This window comes from Colobus angolensis, unplaced genomic scaffold, assembly GCF_000951035.1.
Source record: "Colobus angolensis palliatus isolate OR3802 unplaced genomic scaffold, Cang.pa_1.0 Scaffold41, whole genome shotgun sequence".
In the NCBI taxonomy this organism is placed as follows: domain Eukaryota; kingdom Metazoa; phylum Chordata; class Mammalia; order Primates; family Cercopithecidae; genus Colobus; species Colobus angolensis.
The window spans coordinates 15,860,880-15,866,314 of NW_012117488.1; positions in this window are offsets into that span (position 1 = coordinate 15,860,880).

Genomic DNA, 5,435 nt, shown 5'->3' on the forward strand with positions numbered 1-5,435 from the left:
ATATTAGAGGTTCTAAAATATATATCTATATCTCTAAAATATATGTTTATAAATAGAAATTAAGACTCATTATTACACTATGTAAGAAAGTTGTTGAGAATGTTATAAAGTAAGTTGACCCATGTAAAAAATTTTACTCAGGTATTAGTCCCAGGACTAGTCTTACTTCTCTTGAACAATTGATTTTCTTCATTTCTATTAGTTTCAAAAAGAGTGTTTTCTTTTCTGGGTTGGCTGTAAGAAAATTCAGGTCCCAAAATGCAGCCAACCTGTAGTGAAATATATATATGGCAATTACTTTTTCTTTTCCCCCTTTTTTTGGCTTGCTTTTTAAAGTATTGTATGCACTTTTGTAAATCACATCAAGTCATTTTAGGAGTAAAAAGTGACATAAATAATAACTAAAATATGAACTACAGAAAATTCTTAATATTTCAAAATATTCCAGGCAAAAGCCTGAACTTTCTCCCTTCTTTTCCCAAGGGTTGAAGCTCCGAGTCACGGAAAGTTTCATTTACTGGACTCCAAGGCAAGAAAACAGTATTTGAGAAAACTTCTAGACTTGCAGAGGGCCAAATATGTTCTCAGTTCACATTGTCTTATGTGACCAGTTTCCACATAGTTATTTAAAGAAAGTTCCCAGGCATAAATTTGAACCAGGAAAGAAAGGATTTGTTAAATTTGGAACTTATGAATTCCAAACAAAAATGAGGATAGAACATTAAGTTTTAAAATCTTCTCATGCAGAAATTCTGATATCAAGAGCTATATAATACAATACACATTTTGGGAAAAAGAAAAGTTTCTCTTTTCTCACATGCACCCAAACAGACAAACGTGCGACGCACAGGGGAATGGTTCCACATTATATAGACTTAAACTAATTTTCCTCTCTCAGGCAAATTTGGTCAAAACTTTGCATACAAAATTTCTCCTGGAAAATATACTTGTTAATTCCAGAGTCAGAAACATCTGTAAATAGTTGAAAATCAAACAGTTCATGGCACTTACACTGCCAAAGTGACACCCCTTTTAAATTTTTCATAAATGTTTTCCAGATTTGCAAATCCTCTTTGATGTTTCAAATTTAATGAACAAGTGCTGAAATGGTTTTGCAGTGGAAGCGAGGCTTTTCAACCAATGGTTAAAGTGGTTGCTTTGCTCAGATCACCTGGGGACACAATTTTTAGGTGGCTGAACACCATAAACCTGCCTGAGAGTCACTGAGTTTTTCAGTTAAAAGCATTGTGTATATCCTTGCAATTTCCCTTTGGGAGCACCTGAGCCTATCATCACCAAATCAAGTTCAACACCAAACAAAGCCACTGTGTCTGACAATCTCAGTTTTCCTTCCAGACTGGTGTGATTCTCAGTTCTCTGAACAGGTGTTCAAAAGTCTGTAAGGACTTTTAATAAGCCTGGAGATAAACCACTGCTTGTGAAGAAGAGGAGGAATAAAGTCCTCGTATAATATGCAGGAGTGATACGGTTTGGCTGTGTCCTCACCCAAATCTCATCCTGAATTGTAGCTCCCACGATTTCCACGTGTCATGGGAGGGACCAAGTAGGAGGTCATTGAATCATGGGTTCAGGTCTTTCCCGTGCTTTTCTCATGACAGTGAATAAGTCTCAGAAGACCTGATGGTTTTATAAGGAGGAGTTTCCCTGCACAAGCTCTCTCACTTTGCCTGCCATCATCCATGTAAGACATGACTTGCTCCTCCTTGCCTTCTACCATGATTGTGAGGCCTCCCCAGCCATGTGGAACTGTGAATCCATTACACCTCTTTCCTTTATTAATCACCCAGTCTCAGATATGTCTTTATTAGCAGTGTGATAACAGATGAATAAGGGGTATCTGGAGTTGTGTCTTACCGACTGAGAACATGAAAAAGTGGAATAACAGAATAACAAGTGTTTTTCTTACTGCAGAGAAGGGTCCAAAGAGCTGTATATATATATGAAGCACGTCCCCAAATTTTCCTAATGTGACCCTTGGCAGAGATGATTCTGTCACAAAGAACCAACACTCAGCAAATGGGTCTCCTCTCCTGATTCTTGAGAACATAGGCCCCGTGGGACAGTCACATTATCCTCACCTGCAAGGGGGCCAGCACCGTCTTCTACTAAGAGGCCTGACAGATGATGCGATTGTACTGCCAGTGAAGGAAAATGGAGACTAAATTCCCCATAAAAGTCCAGTCTCTTGAATATTAACCAGGGGCTCTTGGAGAAATGTGAAATGTGTCACCCACAGTACCAGTAGCAGGAGCAATACGGTTTGTCCCCACCGAAATCTTATCTTGAATTGAAGCTCCCACAATTTCCACATGTCGTGTGAGGGACCCAGTGGGACGTCATTGATTCATGGGGGTGGGTCTTTCCCGTGCTGTTCGCGTGATAGTGAATAAGTCCCTTTGGCCCCACCCGGATCTACTGAATCAGTCTCTGGAGTGTGACGCCTGGTCCCTGACCCCCATGCATGGTAACGACGATCGGGATGGGTGTGAAGCAGTGACCTGAGGCTTTCTTCTGCCCCCTGGGCTCTTCAGGGATTTGTTGTTGGCCCCTGCCAGGTGCCTTGCTCTCAGCTGTCCTTGGTTATTGTCCCTGGAGATGCAGTCAGCTGTTTCCCCTCAGCTGCTGCATTTTCCTTAACCCATCAACAGTACAACGCATCTTCCGTTGTTTCTTCCTAACGTCAGGGCCATTTTATGTTTCCTTTCTTCCTGTTGAAGGGGGAGAAGAACTGGTGATTATTGCTGGAAGTGGAGACTAAAGTCCTCCTTCAAAAAAGGAAAAAAATACCTTTTATAATCTTTTCATTTCTCAACAGCCGATACCATGAACTTCCTTGGCTATTTCTCACTCATTTTATTCTTAGTCTCAAGACTTGAATACTCACCTTCCCAGAGGTGAAGATGGATCTATTATCTAATTTAAAAACTGCATGAAACAAAAATCAAGCAATCTTCAATATTCAACATGGTTGGTCTAGTAACTATTTTATTATTTTAGAGATGGGATCTCACTCTGTTACCCATGCTTGTCTTTTCTTTTTTTTTTTTTTCTTGAGATAGGGTCTTACTCTATCACCCAGGCTGGAGTACAATGGTGTGATCATGGCTCACTGCAGCCTTGACCTACTGGGCCCAAATGATCCTCCCACATTGGCCTCACAACTTGCTAGGAGTACAGGCACATGCCACCAGACCTGGCTAATTTTCAAATTTTTTTGGTAGAAAGTGGGGGTCTCACTATGTTCCCCAGGCTGGTCTCGAACTTCTGGGCTTAAATGATCCTCCCTCTCACCTCAGCCTCCCAAAGTGCTTGGATTACAGGCATGAGTCACTGCGCCTGGCCTTGTCTAACTACAGACAAAGACCAGATGGTAGTCTGGGATTCTCTTGGAGTGACAGCTGTTAGGGGACCACTGGCTGAATGCATATCTCTGTTTTCTATTCTGAGATCCTAAGCAACTGGCCTGTTTTTGACCTCTGCTCACTGTAGTGTTACTAGCTGTTCTGCTTCTGCCAAAATTCCTGGTGGAGATAGTGTGTGTGTGTGTGTGTGTGTGTGTGCGCGTGCCTGTGAGTATAAAAGTTGGGTAATGGCCAGGTGCAGTGGCTCACACCTGTAATCCCAGCACTTTGGGAGGCCGAGGCAGGTGGATTGCCTGAGGTCAGGAGCTCGAGACCAGCCTGCTTAACATGGCAAAACCCCATATGTACTAAAAATACAAAACTGAGCCAGATGTGGTGGCACACACCTGTAGTCCCAGCTATTCAGGAGGCTGAGACAGGAGAATCGCTTGAACCCGGGAGATGGAGGTTGTAGTGAGCCGTGATCATGCCACTGCACTCCAGCCTGGGCAACAGAGCGAGACTCTGTCTCCAAAAAAAAAAATGAAAGAACATGGAGAAAGAAATAGAAAAACACAACATCCTTAATAAAACTCCCTGAATGAAGGACATGCAGGAGCGAGCGGTTGAGTGTTAAAAGCAAACTTTGAGGATTGTGTGAGATGTGGTTGAGCATTTGGAAGTGAAGGTTGTTTCCTGGTTCTTTCATTAGGACCCCAAATTTGTCATGGTTAAATTGAATGCTTCCAAATATTTATTTATTTATTTTTTCTGAGGATCTTAAGGAATTTACCTTCCAAAAGAAAATCTGGAGTAAGGTCAAAGGGCTAACTGCATTCCCCCTCTCAAATACACAAATTAAGGAATGCATTTTCCAAGAGCTGGCGTAATTATTAGTCATATGGAATATTCGGGATCCTCACTCAGGGATCAGGATATTACGTCGTCTTTCTATCGGACTGTTTTGAGCCTTAACAGACTGATCCAATTAATTGCTCTTTCCTACTTATTGCTGCCTTTTGCGAGCTATTATTCTACCTCTTTTGAACTCCACTTCCTGCTCACCACTCAACCTTCACAGTTTCACACAGATACTTTTTTCCCTCCCCTTTATCTTGAACTCGTTTGGTTTAAATATCTTTCCAAACCTTTGAAGAAGCACTTGAATTGCATAAGGATGTCACCTGTGTGCTGCATTTCCCAGAAAAAATGTGTCCCTCATTGCAACCCCAGTGTTAACTTTCCGTGACTGTAATTAGCTCGTCCAGTGAGTGCAATTAAAACTGTCATCCTGGTGGAGTGACAGGGCAGCTCAGTAGCTGAGCCTACCTACTTTTCCTTGCAAGCTTTGAAACATGCTCCGTCCTGTTTATCTCTTTCAATGCACTGTTACCATCTAGCCCAGAAGACAAGGGAGTGCTTGCTTGTTAACTCCCAGCCTTTTGACTTTGCCCTGACACCTCTCCCAAAGAGCATAAGAATACCACTGTCACTGAGGATGCATTGTTTATATTCAAGAGGAGAGTACGAGAAAGAGGAAGATTTATTGTTTTAGGATTGCATATTAACATGTGAATATCAGGTCAGCTGTGGTGACTCATGCCTGTAATCCCAGTGCTTTGGGAGGCTGAGGTGGGAGGACTGCTTAAGTCCAGGAGTCCTTCTTCTTCTCCTTTTCCTTCTCCTTCTCTTTCTCCTTCTCCTTCTCCTTCTCCTTCTCCTTCTTCTTCTTCTTCGACAGGTTCTTGTTCTGTTACCCAGGTTGGAGTGCAGTGGTGTGATCGTGGCACACTGAAGCCTTGACTAACCTCCTGGGCACAAGTGATCCTCCTGCCTCAGTCTCCTGAGTAGCTGGGACTAGAGCACACACACCCAGCTAATTAATTTTTTTTTTGTTCGGGGGGAGGAGTGCCGGGAGCAGTGGCTCACACCTGTAATTCCAGCACTTCGGGAGGCTGAGGAGGGTGGATCACCTGAGGTCAGGAGTTCGAAACCAGCCTGACCAACATGGAGAAATCCCGTCTCTAGTAATAAGTACAAAATTAGCCGGGCATGGTTGCACATGCCTGTAAT